This window comes from Micropterus salmoides, unplaced genomic scaffold (assembly GCF_014851395.1).
Source record: "Micropterus salmoides isolate LMB-PRFRI ecotype aquatic unplaced genomic scaffold, ASM1485139v1 Ms_hic_scaffold_3, whole genome shotgun sequence".
Lineage (NCBI taxonomy): Eukaryota > Metazoa > Chordata > Actinopteri > Centrarchiformes > Centrarchidae > Micropterus > Micropterus salmoides.
The window spans coordinates 31,580,622-31,592,656 of record NW_024042261.1 but is presented as its reverse complement, the minus strand read 5'-3'; the positions used below and the strand labels follow the sequence as shown (position 1 = coordinate 31,592,656).

General features: G+C 39.9%; 1 protein-coding gene across 4 annotated transcripts in view; it reads right to left on the bottom strand.

Annotated features, from left to right (window-relative positions):
- LOC119882272 (T-lymphoma invasion and metastasis-inducing protein 1-like) overlaps positions 1–11,496 on the bottom strand; it is a 41,988-nt gene extending 30,492 nt beyond the window's left edge. For 3 of the 4 annotated variants that reach the window (XM_038692268.1, XM_038692272.1, XM_038692270.1), the window contains exon 1: positions 11,363–11,496. The gene's annotated coding sequence lies outside the window, so the exon portion shown is untranslated. Of the gene's footprint in view, positions 1–2,329; positions 2,416–11,362 lie in introns of those variants that run through there. The other variant, XM_038692269.1, reaches the window with a different exon arrangement.
- Between the last annotated feature and the right edge of the window lie 539 nt (positions 11,497–12,035).

The window sequence follows — 12,035 nt, the reverse complement described above, 5'->3', positions numbered from 1 at the left end:
AATCCTGCATTGAAAATGTGTTTTATAATCTGGTTCACTCATGATCTTCCTCCACAGAGGCAAACATTTGCTTTCAGGTCAGTGAGTGAGAATACAAAGCATGGCTTCAGTTTGAGTGTGTTCCCTTTAAGTTGCATTACAAGTGCAGGCATACAATCTAAACTCAACTCAAAAATCACATCTGGGTAGATGTCAAGGCCTATTTTCATCCTTTTTATCCCAATATTAATGAGCATGAATAAACATTTTAGGTTTTGTTGCAAATAGATACTGAAGAAGGGGAATAAGTCTAAATCTGCTTGAATAAATGATGACATGAGACTGCATCTGTGCGTTCCTGAACTCATCCTGGATATAAGAACAAGTTTCCTAATAACACATTGTGCCTTCTTTCGAATGTCTTGTTCTTCTGTCTGTTACATGTTCAATATTTACATGCACTGAGGAGATTTAATCTAAATCATATCTGTGGACAGAGCCCGTGGAGAAGTCATTCCTGAGCACCACCTCAACCATAACATCCCTGGAGCTCCCAGCTTCCTACTGTGCACTTGCATTGTGCACTGAAGCAGAGCCAAGGTGGATCCTGACACACATGACTACACAAGGCTGGGTAGAAAATGTGTCTGCTTCCTCCAAGCAGTCCTGATAACAGTTTCCAGTCCAGGCCTCTTTTATTGCCCTGTGGTAAAAAGTCACTTAGAAAGTCACATTTCAGCTGGAGTCCAGTACCTTTACCCAGAATACAAATACATGACTTATTCTTCTGAATGGCAGACCAAACGCATTCAATGACTAGATAAAAATCATTGACTGTCAGCAAAGAAGCTGCAAATGTAGATCCACATGTTTGGACTGGGAAGTGTGTATTAAAATGGAAACACACTTGTATGTGCCTAAAGCAAAACAATTTTAACATAGATGAGTAACCTAAAACATGGGTATGCATATAATTTGTGCACCAAATAAAGACCATTATTAGTATTCAATGCTCCAATATCCAGGATGGTATGGTGAAAACAGCTCCTTTCATTTAACATAGTCTTGTCCAGAGTGTTTCTTGTGCTCTTTGCTATGTAAAAATAACTGTAGCAGTAGGCTACAGGTGCCAAGCGTAGTGGTTTGAGTTGTCTGGTATCAAACAGAGTGACTAGAAAAACCTCATTGTGGAGCTGCATGTGCCGTCATGCTGAATTCTGCTCCATATATAGTCTAACTTTTATAATAAGCTAAGTATCTGAAAGACCACCTGATCTCAGATGAACTCTGCTGGCTTGTAAATCTACAATAAAACCTTTGTTCTTCTGCACACTGCAGTTAAGTGAAGCTTATGACACGAGACCATGCAAACCAATCTGTGATTACAATTGTTTTCCTCTCAGTAGAGTAACTTTGATGGGTGGAATTTAGATTGAGAACAAGTTTCCCATTGCATTCAGTTTTCATATAAAGCTTTTAAAAATAACTTGCTTTTCTTCGTGCTTAACGGGAAGATTTACAAGTCTGAAAGCCATAGCCTGACCTCCTGTCCTGCTAAGCCTTGAACAGTCAATGCATTTCCATAACTATGACACCAGATGACCATTTCTCGTCCCTCTCCCCACCGCAGGAGTCACACAGCGGGCTTTCAAACACAAAGCCGGAATTTTAAATGAACTCATACATCATCAGGTCCTCCAACCCCCCTCTGGGATGCGCTCAGGGAATTCTCCTTGACTTTGACCATCTCTCACATTTGCAATTCATCATCTCTCTTTCTCAGCATCACAAAACCCGCACCACCACCACCACCACCACTGCTTTGTCATTACAACGACACAGACACAAGCTGTATTGTTTGCATCTAGCAGTGAATGGAGGGCAATACAATGGCTCGCTGCCTGCCGTTGTAGGTAAAGTTGTGTCCTACAGGTACAAACATGAGGTGGAAACCCCACCTTAAACATAGGCTGTAAAGACCCCAGGATAGGACAACACACACAAAAACATGAAATTATAGGATGAGAGCATGGAAATACAAGGACTGATGGAAACTAATGAGAATACTCCATTCAGAGAAGATAAATCCAGAAAATACAAACCCTAAAGGCACAACGTGATTTGGTTGCATCTAACACATTTAACCACACTCCAAAATAGACTGCAACCTATGCTCACAGGCCACACATTGACTCAGTGTGCTTTTGGAGGTGTTATTTAGCACCTCTTCTGGAAAGTGGGAGGTTTGAGACTGGATAGCCATTTGTCTCTTCTATCTACTAACACAACTAAACATACAAATTTGGCACATATGTAAAAAAAATACACAGCAGCAAATACAATGACTTACCTTACTGTGCACAACCAGGAAGTGTCACTTCTGCTTTTTCTCCCCACAGTAGCAAAGATAAATTTCAAGCTGTATACGAGGGGATTATTGATACTCCTCCTGCAAATCCACAGCAGACTGACTCCTATATGCAAGGATGAGTTGAAGAACTGAGGGAGGGAGGAAGGGGGAGTGACTCCCCCTGACAGTTTCACACTCTTCACTCCCTCCCTCCCTTCTTACTCCCTCCTTCGTTCTATAATTCCAGCCCCCTAAACTACAAACCTACTGCTAGCAGGAATGCGTATTCCCTCCCTCTTCTCCTCTGTAATTGCCCCTCCACTCCCCTATGAGAAGCATTATGTTTACACTAAATGCTGAAGCCTTTTTATTGTACAAAAACCAATAAGATCAACAATTCATGTCTGCATTTCTTAGTAAGGATCACTAGCAGGTTTATTGTAAACTTTACCTCATTTTTGGCCATAGAAAGAAAATGATCTTACTCTCTGTGTGGTTAAAAAACTTAATAGAATTATGGAAACAGAAACAAATGTTGTCTTTGCCTCAAAGGCAACATGGCCTTAAAGGTCGCAGTCTTCATGTGTTGTGGTGCATAATTTGGAACATTCAGCGACAGCCCAAAATGGACCTGTGAATGACAGAGAGGCTGGACTTGCTGTTGTCATAGCACCAGTGATGTCATGTGGCTATCACGTCAGCAGTGACAACGATGCATTCAGTTCATTTTGAAATGATGGAACCAGGAGAAGGAACAGGGGAGAGAGGAAGGGGAGGACGGAAAAGTCAGGGCAAAGCGACGTCTGTTCAACTGCAGCCTGCATCATGTGGTCCTGAAGCAGCTTTGCATGCATACTGAAAGTGTAATATGCCTTGAGCTAGTCGAGGGAGTAGACACCCTGACAACCACGCAGAGGAGAGAGCACTGAGTTTAGTCTGTCTGAAAGCAATCCAGAGATTGGAGGGGTGAATTGCCATGTCTAGACTTTGCGATGACTATGACCAAACTAAAAAGCACCCAGCACCATTGTCAGACTGGACTTCCTCTCACTGTATCTTCATGTCCTTCCAAGGTGACCCTGGGGTTTCATTCAAGACAGGAATGTCTGGTGTGCAGAGGCAACCAGCCATAATAACCTATGTTCTTATCAACTCTGTGAGCTTGATTTTACACTAGTAATCTGTCAGGATAAGAGATTTTTCTTTGAGATTTTGTGCCATAATTGCTGCAAATTCCACACACAAACCACACCATCTGCCAATTTCTTCTTTTCAATTAGTGAAACAATTTGTTGGGGCACGAGCCATTGAAAACAAAAGATCTGGAAGCACATGATACGGTCTGTAGACATGATGTGAATAGATTATTATTTAGACTGGCAATATACTTAAAAGTGTAGAAAAAACAATTGATGTTCTTCCTGATGGTGCATGTTTTGATGGTAGTAACTTATAACCAAATATTAACCTAAAGTGACTTCTGTTATATTTACATAGGTGTTTATTTGAAAAAGGTAAATAAATATACGTTATATTACATGGAGATGACATCATCTTATCTGCTCGTCTCCTCGCCCCAAAAAAATACTGGATTAGGCAGCAGTGCAATAAATGCGCCCATCAGTAAAATGCAGGCTAATGCTGAAACCACGTCTGCTCGCACCACAGGCATTTCAGAAATGTAGATTACTTAGTAGAGCTCAGCTAAACAAAATACTCTGCTTTCTCATCATTGGCACAGGGCTATTAAACCCAGTGCTATCCACACTCAATTTAGGAGCTGATTGAATTGGACATCCAATACATTGACAGGCCATTCAATACTGCTGGAGCAATTTGGCAGGTGAGACTACAGTTACAGATCTACAGCAACACTTCAGACTGCTGATGCTGTCCAGGTGTCACAACCAACTGCAATCACTGCCAATCACCTTCAGCTGTTGCGAACAGGGAAAAAAGCTGAAGGCGGAGGAATGACAGATCCATTTGCCAGGATATACAATAAGTTCAATAAATGTGACTCTTCACAAAAACTACAACAATACAGTTTACCTCAAATGTTTCTGTTATAAGTACTATTATAATAAAACAATAGCATGTTTAGGGAAAAAAATAAATCTGATTAACTTTTTCATGTTAGTAGCAGAAAGAGTTCAAATTGGATTACAGAGATCTTGTGCAATATCTTAAAACAAAAATGATGTTTTATAAGAATCTGAAAATTAAATGCCGAAAGATTTAACTGAATACATAATTTCAGACTCTTTTCAGTAAAGATTTGCTCAAGCTGGCTTAAGTTAGTCAGCCCCCCCCCTCCCTCCCCCCCCAATAGGATTCAAGTCTAACTTCACTTATTCTCCCCTTTATTTTTGCATGTGTCCTAGTAAAACAGCTGACGCTGTAACAATGCTTCATAGAAAGGACGAACAGGTGATGTGCTGTCTTCAACAGAAACAGCCTCATTTAAAAAAAATAAAATAAAAAAAGGAGATCGGTTACACCAAAGAGTGAGTTCTGAGTGTCACTGCAAAGAGCTGAATACTTGATGACTCAGTTTTTGAAAAAAAAAGGTTTCCAATTATTGTTTTTGGTCTTTTTCTGTAAATAAAATCCAAACTTTCCACAGTTGGGTTACTGCACAAGATCAGTCGCATAAAGTCTTACTTCATTCTGAAGTCACAAAATGTGGAAAAAGTCAGAGTTTAACACTTTAAGGCAATGGAGCCTAATATGTTACGCCCAACAGGCTAAATCACAGTGCAGCTCCCCAGAATAGCTTTAAATAAAGGTCACTTAATAATTGACTACATACTGGTTTATTATAGCAATTCTGAATGGACTACAGAATGACATTCAACATGATAGCTGTGAAGTCAAATTGTCTATTGTATAAAATGTATTAATTTGGAAGACATACAGGAATGAATCAACAACAGCAACAACTTTGAACCATAAAGCCAAAATGCTTCCTTGTCTCACACTCTCAATTAACATACAAAGGATGAGTACTATTCACAATCATGCATTAAGATGTAAATTCAATAGCATCTATCTGCTTTATTCTCAGAACTATACACCAAGCTACTGGTCTATAAATATACATAAGCATACATCTTGAAGCTGGTTTTTACTATTAAACGTGTCGGCCGAATGCAGCATTTGGTTCAGCATAAGGCTGTTTTGTATAACCCATATATACAAGGGTTCAAGTGTTTATTTTCTTGATGGTCTCCTCAGTCACAACAACACATGTCCCCCGGTGTCCCTGAGGAAACAGATGATCCATTGTACTGAAAAAGAACACAACCAATATCTAAAGAGAAAAATGCAACAGTTACGCAAGACATGAAAGCAGTAACCCCAGCCCGGGTAGAGATCATTAGCGGAGGATCCAGTGGTCTCCAGCAGTGAGTTGCCTCTCAAGAGTCGACATCAAAGACACCGGTATAGAGAAGGAAATCATTTAGAATGCAGAGAAAAGCTGGAATTGATTGTTTGGGATTGGACCTATACAGCATAGATAGGTCTTCAATAATAGTTATTAAAAGATGCTTGGAACATATTAAAGTGCAGTGGTCTGCACTTACCAAGCTGCTGGGTAGGGTCAACTATATACCGGGCTAGTTTCACAAAGCACACTGACATTTGGCCTACAAGAATTTGTGAACTGCACAAAAGCATCTTATGGCTCAGTAAGCACTGATTTACAGGCCAAAAGACGTCTAAGAATGAAATTGGATTAAACTTGGTTGAAAGGATAATCACATATCCTTTACATCAACAGCATTTTAATTAGGGCTGCAATTAAGAATTATTTTCTCATCGATTAATTGCTTGATTCTTTTTTTCTATAGTTAAAGTCTTAAGATAAAGCCCATCACAATTTCTGAGAGTCTATCGTGACGCATTTAAACCCAAAGATATTCAACTTTGGAGATAATAGAAAACAAAGCAAATCCTCACATTTGAGAGGCTGAAGCCTGTAGTTGAGTTTTACAAATCCTTTTCATTACCGAGTTATATATTTCAACATCTTACAAACCCCACCAGTTTTAACCTTAATGTCTAGACATCACCAAATAAATGCTTACTGAGAGAGGATCAAATGCACACACAGTATAACTAATTGTTACATATCCTACTTCAAAACACATCCCACAACAGAGTCAACTTCAAGCAAACAAAAGGGGACCTGTGAAGTTCATGTTTATGATTGATGGTATGGTAAAGTTAACCTAACCCCAGCAACCCCAAAGTGACTCAGCCTCAGCAGTTTGGTGCACTTAGTATCTATTATTCATCCTAAACCACAAGGCTCTAGAAGGCACGTGAAGCTGATTATCATCACCATGTGCATTTCTGACAGCCGGTCATACGTTCCTGTTCACAGCTCAGAAATAGGAGGAAGAACAGAGCTCTGATGAAGCCTTTTAATGCTCATCTGCCATGTCTTTCCATCCCCCATGACCATTGTGGAGAGGAAGTACCAGAGTGCTACTGATACTGAATACCATCACACACTAAAAGCTTTTACTTAAAGTGTGAAAGAACATTGAGTTTGAGTCCTTGCTTTTTAAAGGTTAGTGGAACACAACCCAACCTTTTCCCACATTATATGGAGTGCATCATGGTCACTCTTTAGTGTCGCACTGCTAGAGTGTTGTCCTCTGGAAAACATCTGGGATCAAATCTTGGCAAGCCATCTAGGTGCTTTTCCAGATTATGCTGACTGTCAGCACATCATGAATTCATCATATATGACCTCACTTTGTCAGATGCTAGAAGATGTAGCAACTTCCAAGCTTCTGCAGTTGGTAATAAATGAGAAAAAAGCTTTTTTTTTAATGCATGTGCAATACTGACATAGGGTTTCAAAGAGCAAGTGAATCACCTTCTTAGCAGCACATGGTCCAAAATGATACGATGCTCTCCGATGTGCACAATGTGGCTGATTGTGAAGGACAATGGGATTACTCTTTTCAACTGCCCAAAGATGGTGGAAAACAGACTGATACAGCAGCGCATCAATAGTACTCTAATGGAGACAGATGTCCTGTCAGGAGGAACAAGGGAAGACTGAGCTCTTGTCTGAAATTCAATACAACATGGATGTAAACATAGGTGTAGAGGAAAGCATGGTTGTCTTTCATCCATCAACTTGGGCTGGAAAGGGAACAAAGACTGCTTGATTTTGGAAGAAAAAAAAACAAAACTCTCCAACAAACTCTCAACACAATTGTCTGACATACATGTTGTGAAAAAAAAAAAAAGTTTGGATCAAATCACTTCTTGCATATGTCTGCAACATGAAGTCTATCTCACTCTAATATAAGGCACTTGTTGTTCTATGCAGAGAGTGGATACTTCTCACAAGACAAATTTGGCAATCAGCCTGTGCAGACTGCATAAAACACAAAGAGTCTGGACAGAGAAGACCACTCACAGCTGCAACATCAACACTGTTACACAATGCTGCTCCATTACAGGATCTGTGTGGGAAAAGACCACTTTTACATAGATAATGTTCACCACAGTGTGATTCAAGTTGAAATTTTACTGTACTTAACTGTAATACAGGGGAAATGTGATTTGTCTGTTCTTTATAATACAATCTCTAAACATTTTAAGCTACACATATAATTTTCAATGATTCAACTATTTTTGTGTATATAATGTCAAAAAAAAAAAAAAAAAAAAAAGGAGAAAGCTGTAAACTGCACTCAGATATTTTGAGATTCATATTTCTATAATTTAATGAAAATACTGAAGCATGGGATCTCCTAAACAGAGCTTCTATTCAGCTTCAGCAAATATGAAATATTCAGAAAGACTAACACCACTGGAGTGCAGAGTTCATTCAAATATTTAAACTACTTCACCAGCAGCGTGCATTTAAGTGAACTGTAGTAGAGTATGTGATCATTGTATTATTAAAACCTGACAGGGAAGAATAATGGCTATTCAGATGGTATTTTCCTACCACATCTGGAGATGTGTGTATATGCCACTGAGGCTTTAGCTCAGCTCTGTACTCGCATTATAATAAATACAATCAGCCACTAAGCAGAATGACATGTTCAACTTTGTGGTTGTGGTCCAACTTAATATTTCCACAACACACTCCTCTTCTTATTTACTGATTTTATAAAAAACACGGCTTAACCAAGTAAGGCAACACTGGGATGCACATGATTTAACACAAATCAAACAGGAGTCAAAGAAGCCAAACATCATGTAAAAACACTCTGTCGTTAAGAATAAAACCAAAATTTAGTAGTGAGTTTGTTTTAAAATGACTGGTCTGTGTTATCACACTAGTCTCAGTATGTTATTCACTTGGCACTAAGTAAAACACTAGACTGTCTTCAGTATTTACTTTGCAACACTTTGCAAAGAAATGAGGAGTTATGTGCAAGTGGGATGGAAATGAATAATTCAGAGAGCACTTATGAGGGTTAAATTATGCACATTTAAGAAATCAACTTTGTTTGGTAGAACATTGTTCTTCATGCATGTACAGCATGAAGAACAAAGTCATGGATTGTACAAAAAGCCAACAAATTACCATATGAATGTACAGACATTCTTTCATGTGTGGCTACGCCAGTTGCCTCAAGTTGGTCTAACATTTGAGACGGAAAGTTAAAGAGTGTGGACACAAGGTAGGGGGAAGCAAAACTAGTTACAACTCGACTACACACAGACAGACAGAGGGTAAGGTCTCTGTGCAGGTATGTCACACAGGTGGGCTCAGGTTACCACCCTCAGGGCACATCACCAAATACTGAAGCTGGATGCTCCACAACATGGTTCCTTCCCACGGTACTCTACCACAGACAAAGTATTTATGCTGATGTTTGGGTTGTGTGTGGGGTTAGCCCATGTGCCTTGTTTAACTTTTAGATCATGCACTGAAGCAACTAGTAAACAAATCCAAATTGGATTAATCCACTTAAGTATTAAACAAAGACTCTGAAATGTCGACGTATTTGGACATATTTTGGCAAAACAATGACAGGATGGCTCAATAGTGGTAAAGTGAATTTGCAGGCACTCAAACAGCAAAGGGCAGTGTTGCTATTTGGCATGTTATTTCAGGTATTGGTGAGAACATAATAAATTACAGTTTGAGTGGTAAAGTTTGAAGAATTTTACAACTTTATAAAGTTATAGTGATAGTCATTTTTTGACAGCTAAGAAGTAGAATTATGCCATTCATGCTACAAAGTTAAGATAAGAAATGTGCACTAGCATGAATGGGGTGACAAGACTCTGTGTTGCTGCAAAAGTTGAGCCAGGATCAACGTTTTGCCCAGTGACCCAGCGTTTTTCTCCTGAGCTCTCTGCATCAGGACCACAGCTGTGCCTACACACTGGTTTGATTAAAATGAATGAGGAGGCTGCATTTCTTAACACAGTGCTATTGCTGGTCTGAACATGGATAGTAATATGCTGCAGGATGGTATAAGAGATTTTACTGAACATTTAAAATTTTCCATTTAACATTTCCCTGCTGTGAATTATTGTCACCATTGTTATCCACTTCAACTGTTTATTTCATCTACAGCAGCACTAACAACTACTACTGACAGACAGCAGCTGTGTGAGGGTCCCTAAAACATCTATGTGTTTATTAGTTGAAGGCTAAAGAATGAAGGATATGACTGGAACTGAGCTTCACACTGAGCATATTCAGACAGTGAAGTGGATTATGCTGCATGAGTGGTTTAAGACATTTCTGTGGGTGTTGATGTTAGTAAACTACAAGCTTCTTGCTGCAGGTCGCAATGTTACTTCACCTTCTGTCACTGAATATCTTTGGTAGTTTTTAATGGTTACATGGTGTAGCAGTTAACATATACTCTGGTGTCCAAATCCTCTTGATAGATGCATTTACCATGGCTTGTTTGTGGACTAGTCAGGTTATACTGGACTCACGTTAAAAAGGAGCAGCCTCCCTGTGGTATTTATTTTATAACAAAACTATATTTCTCTTGGAAGCACAAATTGCAGAAAAGGGTGTCTGCTCAATACAACAAATCTTACATATAGTCATCTTTATACATTAACAAAATGACAGTTCCAGCTCATTAAGTTTTAAAGACTGAATAAATCATTTCATTATTATACCATGAGTAAAATGTGATGCAGCATTAGGTCTAGCCTTTACCAGCTACAGTAATAGGCTATACATTCTCATCAGCTTTGTCACCTGTGCATCTACCAGTTTAGGATGCCACACTGTAGCCTAATATGACAGGAAGACACCACTTTCAGCAATAGACTAGGTAACATCATAGCAGTGACGCTGCTGCAATTAACTTGTCACCATAAGGGCATTGGAGTAAAGCAGCTGCACAAATGAGCTATCGCCTTTCCGTTGAGTCACCTGCACATGATCTGTTTACTAAAGCAAGGTGTACATACAACAGCAGCGCTGGATCTGTAGCCTACTACAAGGAATTCGAGATGCAACGAATCCGATTTAAATGACTGCTGCATGCAACAATTTACCGCACTGAGACCCTACGTGGCTTCTCCTTTCCCAAACAGTAAAGGACCACAGAGACGTTAAAGCATCCCCAAGGCATTATCGAGCCTGTTTTTCTGCGTGTCTTGTTAAAATAACATCATACTGCTGTGGGGAAGCGATATTTTTCAAGTGGAGCTGCTGTGCAGGATGCGCATTCGTGTACTGGGATGGAAACTGTAATGTCTGGACATGCACGTTAACCCTGCTGTACATGTCCACCATCATTCGGGCTACATGGTTGTTTTTACCCCCCAAATCACTGATGTCTGAATCGACAACAAATGCGCGGCACTCCGTGCACAAGAAACACAGCTTGTCGGCCTTATCCGCTGGACCGCACCGAGCGCCTCAGTGCGGCAGCCTCTGTCACCTCTGATCAACTTGTATGATTGAGTGACGCGGTCATGCATGTAGACGGCGCTAGGACCACGCGGAATCACAATCGGACATCAAACATATTATCCTTATCATGATTAGGGCAGCAGGGTCTCCTTACATACCTGTCACCGCCACCGTCGGGCTCTAGCCGTTTCCGTCCTGACATTGAAATCTTCATGTTTCACACGCCGGTGCTGCACATCCGTGTCTCTGACTCCTGCCGCCTCTCCAAGGTCTGTCTGTCCACGGACCATGCGTGTTGTTTCCACACCGCTCAGAGGGGCGGAACCCACCTACCTTAGAGACGGCGTGCAAGTGGATCATGAGAATGTCACTTATTTATTCTCAGAGCCAATCAGCTGTCGCACACCTCGAATCTGCATTCAATGACTGAGTGAAATGCACAGTAGTAGCTGATAGTTTTATAATAATGTGTTTGAGTTTTATAATCATGTGAGCAAACACAGAGAAAGAGTCTATTTTTATTCACCCTAACGCTTTATTTTAATGCTTATTGGTGCAGTCAGTCTGTGCATCCCATCCCCATACACACATATATTCTTTTTCATTAATGTCTTTAATTAAATGCGTCAAGAAATGTGATGGAGACTTAAGTCTTCACTGACTTCGATTTAAACAATCAAAAACAAAAAAGAATAATGGGATAGGCAGCTACGACAAATATAGCCCTCTCAAGATCCCATAACTAAAACCCATGAAATCATGAGCATGGATAGGTGGGTAAATTATAGACAACTATTTCTGTTTTATTTCTGCTAATTGATGTTTAAAACT